Source organism: Hyperolius riggenbachi, chromosome 9 (assembly GCF_040937935.1).
Source record: "Hyperolius riggenbachi isolate aHypRig1 chromosome 9, aHypRig1.pri, whole genome shotgun sequence".
NCBI classification, from domain to species: Eukaryota; Metazoa; Chordata; class Amphibia; order Anura; family Hyperoliidae; genus Hyperolius; species Hyperolius riggenbachi.
In genome coordinates this window covers 17,869,297-17,894,312 of record NC_090654.1, presented here as the reverse complement: position 1 = coordinate 17,894,312, position 25,016 = coordinate 17,869,297, and the positions used below count along the sequence as shown (strand labels likewise).

Below are 25,016 nucleotides of genomic sequence, written 5' to 3'. Positions count from 1 at the left end.
GTGACGTCATTGCAAGAGTGTTTTTAGTTGCCAACCGCAAAAGAGAGGGAGGAGGTGAGAGGTGGGAGGAGCGACTAAGGGGCCATAGGGGAGGGAGGAGAGAGGAAGGGTGGAGAGAAGGGGGAGGGAAACAAGAGGGAAGGGAATAAGAAGGGGAGAGAGAGAGAGAGAGAGAGAGAGAGGCAGGAAGTGGAGGGAGAGCAGCAAAGCTCCCATCTGTCCCTCTTTTGGAGCCCTATTCCTATGTACCTCAGTCCTCCACATTTGTCCCTCTTTCAGGACTTTGTCCCTCTTTCTATGTAAATATATATATTTCTCTACTAAAAGATGTGTTTGATTGACTCTAAACTGTATTCCCATCCTTAAAATTGATATATTACTAATTTTAAAATGTTACTATGAAGGAAAAGGAACCAGGATAGAAAGGACCAGTGTGGTCTGAATTATAAAATAACATTATTTCTTATGAAATCTTTATGGTATGCGTGATTAGGGGTGTGATGGGGGTGTGAGGGACGTGGCTTAAATGTCCCTTTTTCTCATCTTAAAAAGTTGGGAGGTATGTGGTTTGAATTATAAAACATATTTTTCTTATGAAATCTTTATAGTATGCGTGACTAGGAGTGTGGTGAGGGCGTGATCAGGGGCATGGCTTAAAGGGTCAGAGACTCTGAAGTCTCTAAAAAAAGGTTTTTTATTTGAGGGGGGCAGATGTCAGTCACGCGGGTGCCGCCGATCGCTGATGTCACTCGCGGGGGGTTTGGGGTTGTGCCGCCGATCGCGGGCCTCACTCGGGGGGGGGGGGTGGATGAGCCGCCGATCGTGGGGGGGGGGGGTGCCGCCGATCGTGGGTGGCACACGCTGGGTAGGATTTGGGGGGGTTGCCGCCGGCAGCCTGCAGCTGTCACTCAGGGTGTCTGGATGGGGAGGGAAGGAGAGAGGGACCAGCCAATGAGGCTGCAGCAGGGCTGGATAGGGAGATGAAGGGGTGGTGCAGGGAGGGCAGTAGAGAGGAAGTAAGACCTTCCCATACTGCTTTGCAGGCTGACTGCAGCTTTTTCAGTCTGATGCGTCCTCCTAATCAGCCTGGAGATAAGGAATGCTGCTATTCAGCCCACAATAAAGTAAGAGAGTTTTTTAACTTCAGTATTGATATTTGGCTTCCTTCCACACTGTTTAACACAGGGGAACATAGATCAAAATTACTTGTTTTTGCCTGACAGTTACTCTTTAACTAAACCGCCGAATCCCCGTGGCTATAATCTAAATCCCCCCTAACGCTCCCTCCCTCTCCCCTGTAAAATCCATGACTTTCTTGGTCTTGGATCTTGCTGCCCTCTAGTCTTCCATGTGAGGCAGGGCTATGAGCTGCAGCCCTGCCTCACACGCGTCTTCCTTCGCTGAGAGGGGCGGGGAGAGGCGGAGATCCGCCGCTGACAGACGCGTGTGAAGCAGGGCTGCAGCTCACAGCCCTGCCTCACACGGAAGCGACCCCCGTAGTGTTCCCCGGGGAGTTTGGGGGTATTTAGATAGTTTACAGCCGCAGGGATGCGGCTGTTTAGTTAGGACTGAAGCGAGTATAAAACTCGCTCCTTCTCTTATATTCAGCAGGGGCATGTGTGCCCCTGCTAAACCGCCGCTATCGCGCCGCACAACGGGGGTCCCTTACCCCCCAAATCCCCTCCGTCCTCGCCGGGGATCTCTTCCGCATAGAGGCAGGGCTAACCACTGCTTCCCTGCCTCACGCGCGTCTGTCAGCGCGTGTCTCCGCCTCTCCCCCACCCCTCTCAGTCTTCCTTCGCTGAGAGGGGCGGGGGAGAGGCGGCGATGCGCCGCTGATAGACGCGCTGTGAGGCAGGGCTGCAGCCGTTAGCCCTGCCTCTAGGAGCAGCAAAATCTACGACCAATTTGGTCGTATATTTTGCAGGGGGGGAATTTGGGGGTATGGGACCCCCGTTCAGCCGTGGGATAGCGGCGTTTTAGCAGGGGCTTCTAAGAATGATATCCGCACACAGAGGCTGGGTCTGCCTATACAGCCCAGCCTCTGTTGCTATGTAGTGTCTCCCGAGGCCCCCCCTGCGCTCTGCTATGCCCCCATAAATCACAGCTGCGCTGTCGACACGCAGCGTGTCGCAGCGGGCTGTGTTTACCTATGTAGTGTCACTCTCGCCGCTCCCCCCGCCTCCTGCAAAGCTCCGGTCCCCGCCCGTGTCCCTTCCCTCCAATCAGCGGGGAGGGAAGGGACGCGAGCAGGGACTGGAGCTATGCAGGAGGCGGGGAGAGCGTCGAGACTGACACTACATAGGTAAGCACAGCCCGCTGCGTGTTGACAGCGCGGCTGTGATTTATGGGCGCATAGCAGAGAGCAGGGGGGATCTGGGGGGACACTACATAGCAACAGAGGCTGGGCTGTATAGGCAGACCCAGCCTCTGTGTGCGGATATCATTCTTAGAACCCCACCAAGGCTTAAAAAAAATGAGTTTTACTCACCTGGGGCTTCTACCAGCCCCCCTGCAGCTGTCCAGTGCCCACGCAGTTTAGCTCAGATCCTCCTGTCCCCACTGGCAGCTACTTCCGTTTTTGGCGACAGGCCTGGGAAGGCGAGTGAGTCTTCGCGTTCCTGGCCGCAATAGCGCCCTCTATACTGCTATTGCGGCCAGGAATGTGAAGAATCAATCGCGTTCCCAGGTCTGTCGCTGGAAACGGAAGTAGCTGCAGGTGGGGACAGGAGGATCCGAGCGAGACTGCGAGGGCACGGGACAGCTGCAGAGGGCTGGTAGAAGCCCCAGGTGAGTAAAACTCTTTTTTTTATTTATTTTTTTTAGTCTTAAAGGACCAGTGTCACGAATCGTTATTTTTTTAAATAGCTACCTTAAGTGCTGGTGTAATAAGATTAGAGGTAACCAGCAGTTATTTTTATATAATGTGCAGTATGAGTAATAAAAACTTACATTATTCATTCAGTCCCCCCCCCCCCCCCTACTGTATTGGCGACGTGGGACAAACTAACCTGAATAGGGGTGTACAAATGGCAGTTTCAAAGTATGTAAACTGCTCTGACCCCTGCCTTGATCGTCCGCATTACACGAGTGCTGACACAGCCGCTCATACACTCAGCGGGAGCGCCTGTCATATTGACAGGTGACGTCACCGCATTACACACTGGAAGCCTGCGGAGGGGACCTTCAGAGTTCTGTCTGAGCAGGCACTGCTGGGGGCACCTATTGAGGCAGAGACTCGTGCACATGCACAGTCTAAGCCGATCACTGCGCTGAAGAGATGCAGAAGAGACTCTGAAGGTCCCCTCCGAATCCCCTTGATTTGTGGGTGTGGCGGTTTGGTTTTACTGACTGTCCACACACTAGAGGTTGACGTAGGCGGATACTATGACATCAATACAGCGATTTCTCCATTAAATTGGATTGAAGCGCTGTGTACTGGAGTTCTGTATACACGTACTATCTCTATGTATGCACACTGATCTTTGTGACCTAAATGCATTTTGTTGTTTATACTTTATTGTGATTTCAGGTTTTCCAATCTGCTCCTAATTGGTGGATGATGACATGTGAATATTCAGTATGCTAATCGCATCATGCAAGATGCAGTCTTCCATCTCGTCCACCTAGTAGCTTTACAAGGTGAGATGTGTGATATGTTCATTATACTCTGCGATGATTTGAGAAAAAACACGCCTGTGCGTCATCAAGCAGACTGAACAATGGGGGACATTTATCAACGCATTACCGAGTTTTTTCTTCTTAATCTGTTTCAACCAGCAGGGAGAACAATTCTGCATGATAATAAGAACCTTCTTAAATCCTAGGTAATAGTGGCAATTTAGCATGAATTTCTAGAGCTGCACTACAGCTAAGCAAAGTGCAAATCCATCCCTAAACTGGCACAGATTAAAGCTAATGGGTACCACTTTAAAAATAAAAAAGTCAGATACTCACCTAAGGAGAGGGAAGGCTCGGTCCTAATGAGCCTTCCCTCTCCTCTCCCGGTTCCCGGTCCCGCTCAGGATCCCCCGTGGCAGTATTCAACCAGTTCGGTCAAATACTGCCACTTCCGCCACCGAAGGGAGGTTTCGGGAGCACTCGGGCTCCCGAAGACGGGCCGCTCCAAACTACGCATGCGCGAGCGCCCTCTGTGACGCACTCGCGCGTGCGTAGTATGGAGCGGCCTGTCTTCGGAAGCCCGAGTGCTCCCGAAGACCTCCGAAGTCCCTGCGGCGGCGGACGCGAACGGGGGAGCCAGCGCAGCACCGAGGGCACCGGGAGAGGAGAGGGAAGGCTCATTAGGACCGAGCCTTCCCTCTCCTTAGGGGAGTATCTGACTTTTTTATTTTTAAAGTGGTACCCATTGGCTTTAAGAAGTGCTTGATAGCAGTTCTACAGGTGTAGAACTGCAGGATAGACATGATTGCAGAGTGCAGGCTAGACATGATATGTGAAGGGCTCCTCCCCCCTGCTGAATTCCTCCTCAGAGCCTGCTGTTATCAATACAGCAGATGTATTGGTTACCTCAGCAACAGCAATTCCCCTCACACACTGCACTGTCTGAGAGACCTTACTAGCTCCTCCTATTATACAACAGTTTAAGAAGGAATCTGCACTATCTAGCAATTTCGTAAGATGCCTGAGACAGTTCTGCATCAATTTCTAAAAACCTACCAATATTTTGTCTCAGACACTCTTGATAAATCTGGCCCATTGTTTTTATGGTGATGCCCTTATTGTAAAGCGCTTTAATGAAGAATTTTATTTTAGATGTTGCGGACCTTTGGGATTTATTGAAGATTCCCTGTGACTCAAGGGGTCGTCCCTGCACATCATCATCCCCTTTGGTGCTGAAACATTGGATATTCGATGGGAAATCTCAGGCTGTTGTAGTTAATTGGGTGTGCGCTGGACCAGGGTGCAATAATCGTGAAATACGAACGCAACTCAAACCCCCCCCCCCCTGTCCCTTCCAAATATTTTATGTGTTCCCCGGTGACTGTGCATCTATACTTCACCTGTCACGATGTCCCCTGAGTGTCCGTGCTGTATTTCCACATTCAGGTCCTACATGACTACCAGCATTTAGCACGCGGGGATCGTGTGATGTCACATGCATAACTCACCAACTGTCCCTTTTTTTGGAGGGACAGTCCCTCTTTGGAAATCAAATCCAACTTTCTCCCTCATTTGTCGCTCTTTCAGGATTCGTACAGATCTATGGAAATATATGTATTTTTCTACTGACTGCAAACTGGCTCTAAACTTTATTCGTATCCTTTAACGCAGTGGTCCTCAAACTAAGGCCCGTGGGCCGAATGTGGCCCCCTGAGGCTTTTTTACTGCCCCCCCCCCCCCACACACATAAAATGTATTACTTATAGATGCGGTCAGCTACATCTTTAAATATTGGTGGTCTGCCTATGGAATAGCAGTTCTGGCACCACCCATCCACATGGAAGACAGAAAGCAGTAATTAGCTGGTTTCCAATCAAATTCCACATCAGGTGACACGGCTGTCCAATTGGACTGCAGGTTGTCACCTGGGTATGCTTCATTGTCTGGCCCGCAAAGACTTCTACATCATTTTATGTATACTCCGGGCCCCCAGCAGTCTGAAGTATGTTAACCCGGCCCTCGATCCAAAACGTTTGGGGACCCCTGATTTAACTACTTTAGAACCACAATGATTGAAATCTACTCCCTGTTTTGGTGGCTACCTGGCTGGCAGGGCATAGATTTCAATCACCCGCGCCGCGCATTCTCGCCGCTTTCGTCGCTCCTGATGATCTCGCGCTGTTTCCCGCTGCAGCTCACTGGCTCTGCCGTCTCTAAAACGGCATAGCCCTGTGAGCAGGTCAGGCTTACATTGATAGGCGGCTCCTGAGCGGCTCACATGACTCTGCCGTAATAGAGATGGCAGAGTGGGTGGCCCAGGTTCCCGACAGGGGCGCCGCGAGGCATAAAGCGAACCAAGCGGTCGCTTGGGGCCTCAAGATCTTAGGGGCCTCGGCGGCTCCGTGACGTCGGCGTGACGTCACTTTTTCCCCGCAGCCCCGCGGGGCTGGCACTGGCAGAGCAGGGCTACGGGAAGATGGCCGCCGCCGAAGCCCTGCTCTGGACAGGGCTTCAGGTGGCCATCTTCCCGTAGCCCTGCATGAATCAGCATGGGAGATTGGAGGAGGGAGCCAGGGAGGGAGCTCCGTGGGAACTGCGCGCCTGAGGAGCCGGCCGGGAGAGGAGACGGGGAGAGAAGACTTCTGCCAGTGCCAGCCTGCCAGATGAGTAAATTCTTTTCTTTTTGCAGCCCTAATTGCGATTGATTTCTGCTGAACTGTGCCCTAATTGCGTTTCATATCTGCTGAAAATGTGGCCCTAATTGCGATTGATTTCTGCTGAACTGTGCCCTAATTGCGATTGATTTCTGCTGAACTGTGCCCTAATTGCGTTTGATATCTGCTGAAAATGTGGCCCTAATTGCGATTGATTTCTGCTGAACTGTGCCCTAATTGCGTTTGATATCTGCTGAAAATGTGGCCCTAATTGCGATTGATTTCTGCTGAACTGTGCCCTAATTGCGTTTGATATCTGCTGAAAATGTGGCCCTAATTGCGATTGATTTCTGCTGAACTGTGCCCTAATTGCGTTTGATATCTGCTGAAAATGTGGCCCTAATTGCGATTGATTTCTGCTGAACTGTGCCCTAATTGCGTTTGATATCTGCTGAAAATGTGGCCCTAATTGCGATTGATTTCTGCTGAACTGTGCCCTAATTGCGTTTGATATCTGCTGAAAATGTGGCCCTAATTGCGATTGATTTCTGCGGAACTGTGCCCTAATTGCGTTTGATATCTGCTGAAAATGTGGCCCTAATTGCGATTGATTTCTGCTGAACTGTGCCCTAATTGCGTTTGATATCTGCTGAAAATGTGGCCCTAATTGCGTTTGATTTCTGCTGAACTGTGCCCTAATTGCGATTGATTTCTGCTGAACTGTGCCCTAATTGCGTTTGATATCTCCAGAAAATGTGGCCCTAATTGCGTTTGATTTCTGCTGAACTGTGCCCTAATTACGTTTGATTTCTGCTGAAAATGTGGCCCTAATTGCGTTTGATTTCGGCTGAAAATGTGCCCTAATTGCGTTTGATTTCGGCTGAAAATGTGCCCTAATTGCGTTTGATTTCTGCTGAACTGTGCCCTAATTGCGTTTGATTTCTGCTGAACTGTGCCCTAATTGCGTTTGATATCTGCTGAAAATGTGGCCCTAATTGCGATTGATTTCTGCTGAACTGTGCCCTAATTGCGTTGGATATCTGCTGAAAATGTGTCCCTAATGGCGATTGATTTCTGCTGAACTGTGCCCTAATTGCGTTTGATATCTGCTGAAAATGTGGCCCTAATTGCGATTGATTTCTGCTGAACTGTGCCCTAATTGCGTTTGATATCTGCTGAAAATGTGGCCCTAATTGCGATTGATTTCTGCTGAACTGTGCCCTAATTACGTTTGATATCTGCTGAAAATGTGGCCCTAATTGCGATTGATTTCTGCTGAACTGTGCCCTAATTGCGTTTGATATCTGCTGAAAATGTGGCCCTAATTGCGATTGATTTCTGCTGAACTGTGCCCTAATTGCGTTTGATATCTGCTGAAAATGTGGCCCTAATTGCGATTGATTTCTGCTGAACTGTGCCCTAATTGCGTTTGATATCTGCTGAAAATGTGGCCCTAATTGCGATTGATTTCTGCTGAACTGTGCCCTAATTGCGTTTGATATCTGCTGAAAATGTGGCCCTAATTGCGATTGATTTCTGCTGAACTGTGCCCTAATTGCGTTTGATATCTGCTGAAAATGTGGCCCTAATTGCGATTGATTTCTGCTGAACTGTGCCCTAATTGCGTTTGATATCTGCTGAAAATGTGGCCCTAATTGCGATTGATTTCTGCGGAACTGTGCCCTAATTGCGTTTGATATCTGCTGAAAATGTGGCCCTAATTGCGATTGATTTCTGCTGAACTGTGCCCTAATTGCGTTTGATATCTGCTGAAAATGTGGCCCTAATTGCGTTTGATTTCTGCTGAACTGTGCCCTAATTGCGATTGATTTCTGCTGAACTGTGCCCTAATTGCGTTTGATATCTCCAGAAAATGTGGCCCTAATTGCGTTTGATTTCTGCTGAACTGTGCCCTAATTACGTTTGATTTCTGCTGAAAATGTGGCCCTAATTGCGTTTGATTTCGGCTGAAAATGTGCCCTAATTGCGTTTGATTTCGGCTGAAAATGTGCCCTAATTGCGTTTGATTTCTGCTGAACTGTGCCCTAATTGCGTTTGATTTCTGCTGAACTGTGCCCTAATTGCGTTTGATATCTGCTGAAAATGTGGCCCTAATTGCGATTGATTTCTGCTGAACTGTGCCCTAATTGCGTTGGATATCTGCTGAAAATGTGTCCCTAATGGCGATTGATTTCTGCTGAACTGTGCCCTAATTGCGTTTGATATCTGCTGAAAATGTGGCCCTAATTGCGATTGATTTCTGCTGAACTGTGCCCTAATTGCGTTTGATATCTGCTGAAAATGTGGCCCTAATTGCGATTGATTTCTGCTGAACTGTGCCCTAATTACGTTTGATATCTGCTGAAAATGTGGCCCTAATTGCGATTGATTTCTGCTGAACTGTGCCCTAATTGCGTTTGATATCTGCTGAAAATGTGGCCCTAATTGCGATTGATTTCTGCTGAACTGTGCCCTAATTGCGTTTGATATCTGCTGAAAATGTGGCCCTAATTGCGATTGATTTCTGCTGAACTGTGCCCTAATTGCGTTTGATATCTGCTGAAAATGTGGCCCTAATTGCGTTTGATTTCTGCTGAACTGTGCCCTAATTGCGTTTGATATCTGCTGAAAATGTGGCCCTAATTGCGATTGATTTCTGCTGAACTGTGCCCTAATTGCGTTTGATATCTGCTGAAAATGTGGCCCTAATTGCGTTTGATTTCTGCTGAACTGTGCCCTAATTGCGATTGATTTCTACTGAACTGTGCCCTAATTGCGTTTGATATCTGCTGAAAATGTGGCCCTAATTGCGTTTGATTTCTGCTGAACTGTGCCCTAATTACGTTTGATTTCTGCTGAAAATGTGGCCCTAATTGCGTTTGATTTCTGCTGAACTGTGCCCTAATTGCGATTGATTTCTGCTGAACTGTGCCCTAATTGCGTTTGATTTCTGCTGAAAATGTGCCCTAATTGCGTTTGATTTCGGCTGAAAATGTGCCCTAATTGCGTTTGATTTCTGCTGAACTGTGCCCTAATTGCGTTTGATATCTGCTGAAAATGTGGCCCTAATTGCGATTGATTTCTGCTGAACTGTGCCCTAATTGCGTTTGATATCTGCTGAAAATGTGGCCCTAATTGCGATTGATTTCTGCTGAACTGTGCCCTAATTGCGTTTGATATCTGCTGAAAATGTGGCCCTAATTGCGATTGATTTCTGCTGAACTGTGCCCTAATTACGTTTGATATCTGCTGAAAATGTGGCCCTAATTGCGATTGATTTCTGCTGAACTGTGCCCTAATTGCGTTTGATTTCTGCTGAACTGTGCCCTAATTGCGTTTGATATCTGCTGAAAATGTGGCCCTAATTGCGTTTGATTTCTGCTGAACTGTGCCCTAATTACGTTTGATTTCTGCTGAAAATGTGGCACTAATTGCGTTTGATTTCTGCTGAACTGTGCCCTAATTGCGATTGATTTCTGCTGAACTGTGCCCTAATTGCGTTTGATTTCTGCTGAAAATGTGGCACTAATTGCGTTTGATTTCTGCTGAACTGTGCCCTAATTGCGATTGATTTCTGCTGAACTGTGCCCTAATTGCGTTTGATTTCTGCTGAAAATGTGCCCTAATTGCGTTTGATTTCGGCTGAAAATGTGCCCTAATTGCGTTTGATTTCTGCTGAAAATGTGCCCTAATTGCGTTTGATTTCTGCTGAAATGTGGCCCAAATTGCGTTTTTATTTTCTGGTGTCTGGGGTAACTGTTGCTGCATTTATTATTTAATGGTCATATTTGGCTATATTTGCTGTGCTACGGTTAAGCTTCGCCCATACAATGTCATGGCCACGCCCATCTTTCGGCGCGCTACGCGCGCCTCAATCACCCCCACATCCATTTTTCCCCCGCAAACAGCCCCGCCCCAATCCGCCCTCCTGCTCCACCCACATGTCATGTCCACGCCCACTTATGCAGGATAACCACACCCATTTTTTGCCACGGCGCGCTTTGCGCGCCGCAGGATAGGGCCTCTTGCTACAGTCCGCATGGGGCCACAAAAACCTTAGCTGCACCCCTGGTTCCCGACGTGTGGAGGTGACGCCGATTGCGGTGGGTATTTGCGGCGATTTGTCGTTACTCGTCAATGTTCCGCTGTTTCTGGTACCAGCGGTCTGGCAGAGACCGCTGGTTCTTAACCTCCTGCCGCCCGCGTCACACCAGTAGGCGTGGCCGCGGCGGCAGCCCCAGGACCGCCTAACGCCAATTGGCGTAAAGTCCTGGGGCTCTGTTTAGCATGAGATCGCGCGCATGGTGCGTGCGCATCTCATGCTCGGAGGGCGGAGCTCCGCCCCGCCTTCAGTCTCCGAGCGGCTATTGCCGCTCGGGAGACTGTTAGACGGCGTAATCGCCGTCTATTTACACGGCGCAGCGCTGCGATGAGCAGCAGCGCTGCACTGGGGACAGCCGTGTGACACGGCTGTCCCCATGGGGGACAAGAGAGCGATCGGCTCTCATAGGCAGAAGCCTATGACAGCCGATCGCCATAATTGGCTGGCTGTGGGGAGGGAGGGAGGGAGGGAAGGGTCTTAAAGAAACAGGGGTTTTTAAACTAAAAAGACAAACAATAATATTTATTTTAAAAAAAATAAACATGGGGGGAGCGATCAGACCCCACCAACAGAGAGCTCTGTTGGTGGGGAGAAAAGGGGGGGGGGGGGATCACTTGTGTGCTGAGTTGTGCAGCCCTGCAGCGAGGCCTTAAAGCTGCAGTGGCCAATTTTGCTAAAAATGGCCTGGTCACTAGGGGGGTTTAGCCCTGCAGTCCTCAAGTGGTTAAAGAAACTCTGAAGTCTCAAAAAAAACGATCTTCTTTTTATTTAATAAAAGTGTTTAACATAATAACCCTACCTAAACCACCGCATCCCCGCCGCTCTAATCCGTTCCGTGTGAGGCAGAGCTATGAGCCGCAGCTCTGCCTCACATGCGACTGTCAGCGGCGGATCTCCGCCTCTCCTCCTCCCCTCTCAGTCTTCCTTCACTGAGAGGGGCGGGGGAGAGGCGGAGATCCGCTGCTGACAGACGCGTGTGAGGCAGGGCTGCAGCTCATAGCCCTGCCTCACACGGAAGCGCACAGGGCAGCAAAATCCAGCAAAATCCATGACCAAGAAAGTCGTGGATTTTGTGGGGGAGAGGGGGGGGGGGGGGGGGGGGGGGGAAGGGGGGATTTAGATAGTTTACAGCGTTGGGAATCCGGCGGTTTAGTTATTATGTTAAACACTTTTATTCAATAGAAAGATGCTTTTTTGACACTTCAGTGTCTCTTTAAGTGGTTAAAGGAGTCATCAATTAAATTATGCTACACCCAGTACTACTTACCCGGGGCTTCCTCCAACCCCAGGCAGCCGTTATGTCCCTTGCTGCATCTCCACTGGTCTCTGTTCCCCAATGGTGCGCAGGACGACCTCCAGGTCATCCTCTACTGCGCCTGTGCGAGCACCGCTGTCAATCACCTCCACCTGGTCCGGAACGTACTGCGCAGCAGCTGTCAGGGCCTGAAGGGAGCCCTGGGTAAGTAGTACTAAGGGTAGTATAATTTAATTGATGACGCCTTTAAATTGATATACAGTGGTTTGCAAAAGTATTCGGACCCCTTGAAGTTTTCCACATTTTGTCATATTACTGCCACAAACATGAATCAATTTTATTGGAATTCCACGTGAAAGACCAATACAAAGTGCTGTACATGTGAGAAGTGGAACAAAAATCATACATCATTCCAAACATTTTTTACAAATCAATAACTGCAAAGTGGGGTGTGCGTAATTATTCGGCCCCCTGAGTCAATACTTTGTAGAACCACCTTTTGCTGCAATTACAGCTGCCAGTCTTTTAGGGTATGTCTCTACCAGCTTTGCACATCTACAGACTGAAATCCTTGCCCATTCTTCTTTGCAAAACAGCTCCAGCTCAGTCAGATTAGATGGACAGCGTTTGTGAACAGCAGTTTTTTAAATCTTGCCACAGATTCTCGATTGGATTTAGATCTGGACTTTGACTGGGCCATTCTAATGGATAAGTTTTGTTTTAAACCATTCCATTGTTGCCCTGGCTTTATGTTTAGGGTCGTTGTCCTGCTGGAAAGTGAACCTCCGCCCCAGTCTCAAGTCTTTTGCAGACTCCAAGAGGTTTTTCTTCCAAGATTGCCCTGTAATTGGCTCCATCTATCTTCCCATCAACTCTGACCAGCTTTCCTGTCCCTGCTTAAGAGATGCAACCCCCAAGCATGATGCTGCCACCACCATATATGACAGTGGGGATGGTGTGTTCAGAGTGATGTGCAGTGTTAGTTTTCCGCCACACATAGCGTTTTGTATTTTGGCCAAAAAGTTCCATTTTGGTCTCATCTGACCAGAGCACCTTCTTCCACGTGTTTGCTGTGTTCCCCATGGCTCGTGGCAAACTGCAAACGGGACTTTTTATGCTTTTCTTTTAACAATGGCTTTTTTCTTGCCACTCTTCCATAAAGGCCAACTTTGCACAGTGCACGACTAACAGTTGTCCTATGGACAGATTGCCCCACCTGAGCTGTAGATCTCTGCAGCTCGTCCAGAGTCACCATGGGCCTCTTGACTGCATTTCTGATCAGCGCTCTCCTTGTTTGGCCTGTGAGATTAGGTGGACGGCCTTGTCTTGGTAGGTTTACAGTTGTGCCATACTCCTTTCATTTCTGAATGATCACTTGAACAGTGCTCTGTGGGATGTTCAAGGCTTTGGAAATCTTTTTGTAGCCTTAGCCTGCTTTAAATTTCTCAATAACTGTATCCCTGACCTGTCTGGTGTGTTCTTTGGACTTCATGGTGTTGTTGCTCCCAATATTCTCTTAGACAATCTCTGAGGCCGTCACAGAGCAGCTGTATTTGTACTGACCTTAGATTACACACAGGTGCACTCTATTTAGTCATTAGCACTCATCAGGCAATGTCTATGGGCAACTGACTACACTCAGACCAAAGGGGGCTGAATAATTACGCACACCCCACTTTGCAGTTATTTATTTGTAAAAAAATGTTTGGAATCATGTATGATTTTTGTTCCACTTCTCAAGTGTACACCACTTTGTATTGGTCTTTCACGTGGAATTCCAATAAAATTGATTCATGTTTGTGGCAGTAATATGACAAAATGTGGAAAACTTCAAGGGGGCCGAATACTTTTGCAAACCACTGTATTTGTTAACATGAAGAAAATCTAGTGATGATAGAAAGGAACAGTGTGGTTTGAACAATAAAATATCTGTAGACTGTAGCTTATGAATTTTTAGTGATGTGCGTGACTAGGGGTGTGGCTGGGTATGATTAGAGGTGGGGCAGGGGCGTGTCTTAAAGTGTCCCTCTTTCTCATCTCAAAAAGTTGGTAGGTATGTGCCCCACATGCTATAACGCCGGCAACCACAGGGGGCATCAATGAGGAAATACAACACAGACACTCAGGGGATGACGTGATGGTTATGTATAAATGCAGGAGGGGGGCACATAAACATTTGGGGGTTGGTGCAGTCTAGCCAGGCAGGCTCCTCTGTCCTGATCCCGCCCCCAGGAGTGGGCTGTGCTTGCGCAGTACTACTGCACAGGCACAGAACGCTCCAGGCAACGTGAACGAGACGGCGCCGGGCCGTGCATGCCCAGTTGACCCCGGACCGGAGAACTTTCTAACTTCCTAAACTAGCACTGGATGGCGATCCGTCCTCTTCAATTCCTCTCATAGGCATCAGCTTAAGAGAGGGCTTTTCTCCCCTGCCACTCTAAGGGACAGCCGAGTGCCCCTTGTACAGCGCTGCACTAGATAGCAGTGCTGTATGAATGTAACCAAAGGGGATTTCTTTCCTTTTCATTTACTAATGGCGGAGCTCCGTGAATCAGCAGGGAACAAACGCGCATGCGTTCCCTGCTAAACTACAGCTCCAGGACTTGACGCCAATCTGCGTTAGGCGGTCCTGGGGCTGCCACTTTCCCGACGCCTATCGGCGTTAGGTGGTCGGGAAGGGGTTAATGTAAGGTCTGAGCAGAATAAAAAAAGAAAATCTACTTACCTGGGGCTTCCTCCAGCTCTTGGCAGCCATCCTGTGCCATCGCCGCAGCTCTGCTCACCGCTGGTGGTCCTGGGTCCCCTCTGTTACAGATGCCAACCTCGCCACGTCGGCATCTTCTGCTCCTGTGCGAGTGCTGCGCCGTGGGCTGGATTGTTCTGCTCAAGTGCAATAATTCTGTGTCTACGCAGAATGCTCCAGGCGCGCTCACGCATGTGTAGTAAATGCCGGTCGGCATCTGCAACAAAGTGGACCCCGGGCCACTGGCTGTGAGTGGAGCTGCGGCGAGGGCACAGGACGGCTGCCAGGGGCTGGAGGAAGCCCCAGGTAAGTAGATTTTCCTTTTTTTTTTAACAACCCGGGTCTTCCCTTTAAGGATTCTTAATTTTTGTGTGTGCCATTTTGTAGATTTTTTGTCCTCATTGTGTTTTACCCTTTGTCCACTAGATGGCGACCTATTGTTTTATGATGTTCTGTATCATAGGAGTGCTGCTATTTTGAATCTGGTTTCAAAGGAATTTGAATCCACTATTATTGTAATTAGAAAGGTGGACACACATACTGTCAACTTTCCAGCCCATCAACCATCCAATTAATTATTATCAAATCGTATGAAAAGCAGTGTCACCAATAGCATGCGGGATCCACTAATTTTAGGATGAAATTGGCCGAATGTATTGATCGATCGTACATGCTGGCTGCTGGGAAATCTTGGGCTAATGTGCTTGATCAGGAGCTTAGATGTAACGGCGTGTGACAATCGTGGATGACGAAAACTGTTCCAGAACCCTGAATGTCTTTTTAAATAAAAATGTATGGGTTTGTTCTTCTCATACATGTGATCAGACACATACCTTTACTTTGTACATCTGTTGCCCCATTCATCAGTTATTTCCGACACCTCCCTGACACTAATGGCTGACCCCTGACCCTTCTTACTCTCACTCCTCAGTTAGCAGAGGCCTCTGGACTTGGGGGAGCCTAAAATACTGGCGCATGCAGAGGCTGAGTGATTTCTGTACTGACAGCAGCAAACTGTCAGCCGATTTTAATTATCTCCCTATTGATTGAAATTGCTTTTTTTTCTTTAACGATATTAATTTAGAAATGATTTAGTTAGAGGTACCAGCATCGACTAGCAATGTGAATCACTGCGGAATGTTTTTCTTTCTTCAGCTAACTGAGCAGGAACATCAAATTACCTCCCAGAATGCTCTTGGGCAGAATGCTGTGTGAAATCGAAGCCTAAGCTATGCGTCACTAAAGGGTGGGGCTACACATCACTGGAGGGAAGGGCTACACATCATCACTGAAGGGTGGAGCTACTAGTCACTGAACAGTGGGGCTACACATCAATGGAGGGAGTGGCTAAACATCACCGAAGGGTGTGGCTACACATCACTGGAGGGTGTGGCTACATGTCATTGGATGGTGGGGCTAAACATCACTGGAGGGTGTGGCTACACGTCATTGGATGGTGGGGCTAAACATCACTGGAGGGTGTGGCTACACCTCACTGGAGGGGAGGGCTACATGTCACTGGACGATGGGGCTACACATCACTGGAGGGTGTGGCTACATGTCACTGGAGGGAGGGGTTACATGTCACTGGATGATGGGGCTACACATCACTGTAGGGTGTGGCTACATGTCACTGGAGGGAGGGGCTACATGTCACTGGACGATGGGGCTACACATCACTGGAGGGTGTGGCTACATGTCACTGGAGGGAGGGGCTACATGTCACTGGATGATGGGGCTACACATCACTGGAGGGTGTGGCTACATGTCACTGGAGGGTGTGGCTACTTGTCACTGGAGGGGAGGGCTACATGTCACTGGAGGGAGGGGCTATATGTCACTGGATGATGGGGCTACACCTCACTGGAGGGTGTGGCTACATGTCACTGGAGGGGAGGGCTACACGTCACTGGAGGGGAGGGCTACATGTTACTGGAGGGGAGGGCTACACGTCACTGGAGGGGAGGGCTACATGTCACTGGATGATGGGGCTACACATTACTGGAGGGTGTGGCTACATGTCACTGGACGGAGGGGCTACACGTCACTGGAGGGTGTGGCTACATGTCACTGGAGGGTGGGGTTGCATACCAATATGCAGATAAAAGACACATATTGGCTACTGAAACCAGGATAATTAAGGTAAAAATGAGTATCCCTAATAATCTAATAATATATTTCATTACGGTTCATCTATAAACAAAACATGGGAGATCTGGTCTGATATGTGATAATAATCTTGGACATTTTGTATTTATATTTGATTTATGGCTGCCAGGCCTCACAACTTCTGCTATTGCAAGAAATGTGAAAAGTTATTTTTATTTATTTATTTATTTTGGTTTTGATAATACACTTGGCACAATAGTTTGCTGCAAATGAATGAGGCACTGCAGGGACATACAGTATAGTAGATTGTCGTAAATTATTCAGAATGCAGAAACCAGTCATTTCCCTGATTTCAGCATCAGAATCACTTCCTATATCTATGTATTTCTGTATATTGGTGTGTAGCCCCGCCCTCTCAGCGATGTTTAGCCTAGGCTGTTTAACTATGGAAAATTCTCCTCCGGCATTCTGGGAAACCAGGCATTATTTTCGCTGCCTCCAGAATTCTCTGAAACAAAATAATCCACAGAGCTGCACCTGGCAGGACTGAAGGCGGCGCCGTCTGTGATTTCAGAAAGTAAATCGGGGAGAGGAAAGATTTTACAGTGGGCAAAATAATTTAAAAAATGTATATTGAAAAAAAAAGGAATTTTATTCATTACGTTTTTTTCCACTGTAGTTCCTCTTAAAGTCAATGGGAAGCCAAAAAATCGGATACTCACCTATGGAGAGGGAAGGCTCTGGGCCTTCCCGCTGCTCTCTTGGCCCCCTTGTTCCAGCACTGGCTCCTCCGTTAGCAGCATCCCACCAATCGGTCGAATGCTGCTCTCTACCGGCACAGAAGACTTCGGAAGTCATCAGGACCCCAGGTCATCGGAAGCTCCCAAAGACGAGCGGCTCCGTCCTGGCACCCTCTCTCGTGCACTCATGCATGCGCAGTACAGAGCCGCCCGCGTTCAGGTGCACTTGGGCTCCTGAAGATTTCCGAAGCCTCCAGCGGTGGGGGTTTCAAACAAAGGAGCCAGCGCTGGAGCGCGGGGACCGTAGGAGGAGCGGGAAGGCTCTATAGGACTTAGAGCCTTTCATTAGGTGAATATCTGTTTTTTTGTTTTTTTATGTCCATCCCTCTCCCTAGGTGAGTATCTATTTTTTTTTTGGGGGGGGGGGGGGGGGGGGTTTGGCCTTCCCTCTCATTAGGTGAGTATCTGTTTTTAGGGCCCTTTTCCACTAGCAATCACAAATCACAAATGCCAGCGATTGCGATTTTCAGTTATGCGATTGCGATTTTTCATTTGCATTGCATTATCACTCTTAAAATCTCTCCGGAAAGCGATTGCGATTTCCAAATCGAATCACTATAGTGGAAAATACTTCTCATGCTTTCTATGACAAAGTAGCAACCCTAGCGATTTAAAAATCACTAGCGATTTGCGATTTTGCGATTCAGCTGTGTAGTGGGAAAAGGCCCTTATGTTTGGCCTTCCCAGTCCTTAACCTCCCTGGCGGTTTATTTATTTTGCCAGGGAGGCTGCAATGTGGTTTTTTTTTAATTAAAAAAAAAATATTTCATGCAGCCAACTGAAAGTTGGCTGCATGAAAGCCCACTAGAGGGCGCTTCGGAAGCGTACTTTCGATCACCTCCGGCAATCGAAAGTAACAAGATAGGCCGCAATGAGCGGCCTATCTTGTTTCGCTTTCCTCGTCGCCATGGCGACGAGCGGAGTGACGTCATGGACGTCAGTCGACGTCCTGACGTCAGAGCCGCCCGATCCAGCCCCTAGCGCCGGCCGGAACTGTTTGTTCCGGCTGCGCTGGGCTCGGGCGGCTGGGGGGACCCTCTTTCGCCGCTGCACGCGGCGGATCGCCGCGGAGCGGCGGCGATCGGGCAGCACACGCGGCTGGCAAAGTGCCGGCTGCGTGTGCTGCTTTTTTCAGAAAGTAAATCGGCCCAGCAGGGCCTGAGCGGCGACCTCCGGCGGCATACCCCGAGCTCAGCTCGGGATTACCGCCAAGGAGGTTAAAGCAGATCTGAGATGAAAAACTAACTATAACAAGTAACTTGTCTATACATCTTATCTAAAGTTTAGATAGTTTACACAGCATATCTAGCTGCAAGCAGCTTTAGTAGAATATGATTATTTATTCCTGTGATACAATGACAGCAGCCATGTTGTTTGTAAACATTACACAGAGGCAGGCTTATCTGTATCTTGAGCACTCAGCCTGTGAAAAAAACCTAATCCCCCCTCCTCCCTCCTCTCTTCTGAAATCTCTGGCTAGTAACACCTTCCCCTCCTCCTGCCCAGACTGAGCTCCCATGAGCCCTTGCTACTGCCAAGCCTCTCTGAAAACCTATGGGCGTGGCTTGTTTAGTTTATAGGGAATTAGAGTATTTAAAACAAAAACAAAAAAGTATTTGGCTTGAGGAATGCCCTATAAACAATATAGGAACTGTCGTGAAAATCTTAAAATTTAAAACACATACAAATAAGAAGTACATTTCTTCCAGAGTAAAACGGGCCATAAATTACTTTTCTCCTATGTTGCTGTCACTTACAGTAGGTAGTAGAAATCTGACATTATCGACAGGTCTTGGGTTAGTCCATCTCTTCATGGGGGATTCGCAGCATGGCCTTTATTCTTTATAAAGACATTCTCTGAAAAAGATTTATACAAAGATGCTGGCCAGCCTCCCTGCTCGCCGCACACTTTTTTGGCAGTTGGACAGAGCAACTGTCATTCATTAAAGAGAATCTGTACTCTAATATTCTTACACTAAAAAGCATACCATTCTATTCCTTATTTTCTTCTGTGCCCCTCTGTGCTGTTTCTGCCACTCTCTGCTGCAATCCTGGCTTGTAATTAACAGTTTTAGGCAGTGTTTACAAACAAACTAACCAGCTTGTGATAGGCTCACATAAACAGAGTGTGTGAGTCATACAGAGTGTGCAGGGGGCCTGCAGAGGGTGTGTATCCCTTCTAACCAATCACAAGCAGCCCTGCACATTCCACACATTCAAGCATTAGCCCGACAGACAGGACAGAGGAAAGCAAATAAGATTAATTACAGAGACAGTGCAATTAGGAAAAGCTGCAGTAAGCCAGAGCACATTAGAACAGGCATAGGAACTTATAGGATAGAAGAACTAAGGCTGAAAAATTTGTTACAGAGTCTCTTAAAGTGCTTTTAAAAATAAAGAAAACCCTGAGAACCACCCATGAGAAGATAGGGTAGTCCAAAATCTGTCGGTAATGTCAGATTTCTACCACTTACTGTAAATGACAGCAACATAGGAGAACATAGGAGAAAATAAATTGATGGCTCATTTTACTCTGGAAGAAACTCTGGAAGAAACATACTTCTTTGAATATGTTTACATGTATTTTAAATTTTGAGATTTTAGCGACAGAGGTCTATTAGGTGAGTATCTGTGTTTTGTTTTTGTTTTGTTTTTGGCTTGCCATTAGCTATAAAGTGGTAAACTGGTAAAGGAATCAGTAGGTCCCCTCCTCCAGTACAGGGTTATTTACTGCCATCAAAGAAAGAACAGTGTGGACTTGAGAGCGGATGCTATTTGCCGGGAAGCGTTTAGATTTCCTACCAAACATTTCAGTCAATTCCTCCTGCATGTTGTGTACTTGTTAATATTCTAAGTTGCTGGGAATGGATTGCATTTATGGGATAGAGATGTACATTTACTAGAATCATCGCTACCTTTCATTCTTTGAACATCAGCATTTTAAATCTCATAATTAAAACAGGAATTCATACGATTCAGTTCTCATATGTGGAGCAGGGAATTGTGCATTCGCAGAACGCGTAGATTTCTCATCATTTTGTCCACTTTTCCTGAGTAGGCAGAAAAGCGCTGTTAGGTTTTTACAGTATACGAAGATGTGCTATGGAATTATGCAGATTGAGATAGATTGATCTGATAAATAAGTCATGAATTGTTGTAGAGTATAACTTAAAGGGATACTGTAGAGGGGTCGGGGGAAAATGAGTTGAAGTTACCTGGGGCCTCTAATGGTCCCCACAGACATCCTGTGCCCGCGCAGCCACTTACCGATGCTCCGGCCCCGCCTCCGGTTCACTTCTAGAATTTCAGACTTTAAAGTCTGAAAACCACTGTGTCTGCGTTGCTGTGTCCTTGTTCCCGCTGATGTCACCAGGAGCGTATTGCGCAGACACAGACCATACTGGGCCTGCGCTGTGCGCTCCTGGTGACATCAGCGGGATCGAGGACACAGCAACGCAGGCACAGTGGTTTTGTGACTTTAAAGTCTGAAATTCCAGAAGTGAACCGGAGGCGGGGCCGGAGCATCGGGGAGTGGCTGCACTGGCACAGGATGTCTGCGGGGGACCATTAGAAGCCCCGGGTAAGTTCAACTCATTTTCCCCCACCCCCCCCCTACAGTATCCCTTTAATGAAAAAAAATATAACATAACAATGTTCCTCATATTCACTCTTTAACCAGATCCTGTCATCTCCAGCTCAAAAACATCTCGCTTCTGGCTTTTTATCATCCAGGACACTACTAAAATGTTAGTGCATGCTTTTATAATATCTTGTCTGGATTGTAATATACTACTTTGTGGACTACTAACTACCAGCTTGGCACCCCTCCAATCTGCACAGAAAGCTGCTTGACTCGTGAATCTTTCTTCTCACTCCTCTTCTGCTGCTCCTCTCTGTCATGCTCTTCATTGGCTACCAACAACCAAAGGATGCACTTTAACCGGATCCTGACCGACGCAGTACGAATCTACATCCAGCAGGTGGTGCTGCACCCCTGACTGGACGTAGACTCTACGTCGCATTGACCACGCGTACCCGTCGTTTACCGCCACTCTCGCCTCTCTATCCCCGCCGCAATTTGCTCGCTCTGCCGTCTCTATGACGGCAAAGATGTGTGAGCCGGTCAGGGGCTGTTTTCATTGGCTCCTGGCCCTATCATCACTGTAAGCCAATCCCATTGGCTTACATTGATTGACAATGAAAGTGGCTCCTGCCCGGCTCACAGTGCTCTGCCGTCATAGAGACGCCGTTTTACCGTACCAGCAGCCTCTGGTCATTAAGGGGGCAGAGGCTGCTGGTACCAAAGTGGTTAAACTTTTAACCCTAACCTCTCTCCACAATCTCTCTCCCGGGTCTCCCCTGTATCTCTCCCCAATAGATCTGCACAGGATCTATCCTCCCCTTCACATTTACATATACAAGATTTCTCATGTGCCTCACCCCTCCTCTGGAAATCACTTATTAGTTGATGGTCCGACGTTGCCTGTGGGTAAGGAGGAGGAGTGTCCCCCACAGCCCCCGGGCCCCCCAGTGGCTGCGGAGGTCGCAGGGCTATTGTTATGTCCCTGGCCCAATCCTCTTTATCGCTCAGATATTTATTTTGTTTGAGGCTACGTTTCCACTGTAGCGTGATATTTTTGCCTGCAAAATAATCGTATAAGATTTTTCTGCTTGGTGAATGCATGTAATTGTTTACGCATTAGTTAAATATAAAATAATCTGCCTAGTAACAGCTTAGTCATGACTGCTGACAACTTCCTGGAACCATGGATCTAATGCGAATTTTCGGGCAAATAACGCAAAAATTCGCATTGCCTATACAAAGCATTGTAGCGAATCATACGCGATGTCCGAAAAATGATGCAGGACCTCAGATTTTTTTCACGTGTACGAAAATTCGCATTGAATGGAAACAGCGCCGTTCACTTCCAATAGTTGCCAAATCAATGCGAATTTTCTGAGAGAAAAATCTGACACAAAACGCACAAGTGGAAAGCAGGCCTTACAGTTTTTCATTCTTTCTGAAGTCGATCAATTTCCTTTTTAAGATTATTGTTCAACTATTCTAATTTGTTCTGTTTTTTTATGGAAGCCTAATGCTGGGAATACACCATTAGATTTTGTGCTAGATAGATGGTTCGATAGATCATTTCCGACATGTTCGATCGTTTTCCTGATCGATTTCTCACAGAAGTGAATGGAAATTGATAAGAAAAGATAAGAAAATCAATCGGCAATAAGATCGGACAGTAAATCGACTGAGAAATCTCATCGTGTATTCCCAGCATAATGTCTAGTACAGACCAGGCAATTTTCTGTTCGATTTTTCTGTAATGCTGGGCATACACAATCTATCGAGACATCTAAAGGGCTCAGAATTGAGCCATGTATTCCCAGCATACATTTTTCTGATTATTCTGTTTTTCTGTTATGCAGGGAATACACATTATGAGAAATCGAGCAGAACAGAATCGAGCGGAGAATCGGACATGTCGGAATTTTATCATCGAAGGCATCTATCGGAATAATTCGACGCAAAAAACGTAACTTGTATTCCCAGCATAAGATTATTTTCGGTAGAGACTGGTGATTATCTCTGCTGCATTGTCTTCTGGTGATCTCCTGCTGAGTAGAACAATGCCTAATTGCTCGGCAGATAGGTGGTAAGATAGAAAATATCCGACATGTTGGAAATTATCTATCTGGCAGGTAAATCTAAAGGGGCCCATACAATTTTCCCACCGATATACAACAGATTAGATCACTGTGATCGAATCTGTTGTGAAATCGTTGTGCAAACGCTGACCGAACGATCGATTTCCGTTCGAAATCGATCGTTCCCGTCGATCCGTCCATGCGGAAGATTTCGCTCGATTGCCGGCGGGTCGGGAGTGCGTCGATAGCGGCGTTCGAATGTCCGACGACCAACGCTAGCGGCAATACATTACCTGATCCGGCCGGGCTCCGAGTCTGGCAGGCTTCACTTCTTCCTGTCCCGAGAGGAAGTTTAAACAGTAGAGCGCCCTCTACTGTTTAAACTTCCCCGGACAGGAAGCACAGTGAAGCTGCAGCCCTGGAGACCAGCGTGGAGAAGAAGACAGCGGAGACTGGGGGACTCACACCGGCCGGATCAGGTAATGTATGGGGGGGGGCAGCTCCACAAATTGTGATCGGTTTCAGGCTGAAATCGATTCACAATCTGTTTGCAGTAAAGGCAGCCACACGATCCCTCTCTGATAAGATTCGATCAGAGAGGGATCTATCTGTTGGTTGATCTGATGGCAAATCGACCAGTGTATGGCTACCTTAACAGAAAATCTAAAGCCCAATCTGCACGATACGATTCTTTGTGCGATTCAATAACGATTCTATTTACAATCCGATTAAATCCAACATGTCCGATCGGGATTCGATTCAATTTGATTTGCCATTGTTTTGCAATGGTAAATCGAATTGAATCAAATTGAATCCCAATCGGACATGTCGGATTTAATCGGATCGTAAATAGAATCGTAACCGAATCGCACAAAGAATCGTATCGTGCAGATTGGGCTTAATGCTGGGAATACACGGTTTGTTTCTGTCGCTTGATTCTTCTTGCCGCTCGATTCTGCAGTCGATTCTATTTTCTTCTGCTCATTTTTTCTTCTCTTTTTCCATTCACTTTCATCAGAAATCGAGCGGCGAAAGGATGGAAAGGGAGATCGGACATGTCGGAATCTATCTATCGAACCATCTAATCACCTCAGAAACGCACCGTGTATTCCCAGCATAACAGAAAATTGTATGGTGTGTACCTAGCACAATACAGCACTTCTCTTTTCGATCCACGCTAATTGTATCTTCCCTTCTACTACAGAAATTTAATAAGATTTTACAATCAAGATTGCACTGTCAATGTTGATTGTACTATTGACCTTTACAAATCTCCCCGATTTCTCACACACATAAATTAACGACACTAGAGAAGGCCACGGAACTCACACCTCTGGTGAGATGGTTTCCACTGGCATTACCTCATCACAAGCGGACAAAGGGACCATTAATTAGGCCAGGAATTTCCGCACAGTCAGATTAAAAAGTCCCAGAAATAATTCCAGTATCTGACATTGGTTCAGCCATCTTCTCAGATGACCCAAATCTCCTAAAGAGACTCTGTAACAAAATGTTCAGCCTTATTTCTTCTATCCTATACTGTAAGTTCCTATACCTGTTCTAATGTGCTCTGTCTTACTGCAGGCTTTCCTAGTTGCACAGTGGCTGTGTTATCTCTGTTATATAATCTTCTTTCCTCTGCCGGCTTTGTCAGGCTCAGGCACTCAGGCAGGAATGTGCAGCTCTGCTTGTGATAGGATAGAAGCTATACACACCCTCTCCAGGCCCCCTGCAGGCTCTGCATGAGTCACAAACTGAGCTCCTCTCAGCCTATCACACTCTGGTTAGCAACCATGTCTTGTTTGTAAACACTGCCTAAAACTGGCAATTACAAGCCAGGATTGCAGCAGGGAGTGGCAGAAACAGCACAGAGGGGCCCAGGAGAACATAAGGAATAGAATGGTATGCTTTTTATTGTAAGAATTTTACAGTACAGATTCTCTTTAAAGGGAACCTGAACCAAGTATAATTATTTAAAATAAACACACGATGTTCCTGCAAATTAATATTACATAGTTACCTTGCCATCAGTTCCTCTCAGAAGCTCACCATTTTCCTCTTACAAGGATTCCTTCCA

General features: G+C 47.3%; 1 long non-coding RNA gene across 2 annotated transcripts; it reads left to right on the top strand.

Annotated features, from left to right (window-relative positions):
• The first annotated feature begins 4 nt into the window (after positions 1-4).
• LOC137531972 (uncharacterized) lies at positions 5-24,131 on the top strand. Of its 2 annotated transcripts, none has more exons than XR_011023824.1 (3): positions 5-54; positions 3,533-3,642; positions 23,958-24,131. It is a non-coding gene; the product is annotated as an uncharacterized lncRNA (long non-coding RNA). The 2 variants fall into 2 exon arrangements; XR_011023825.1 differs by lacking the exon at positions 23,958-24,131 and adding an exon at positions 22,721-22,821.
• The last annotated feature ends 885 nt before the right edge of the window (positions 24,132-25,016 follow it).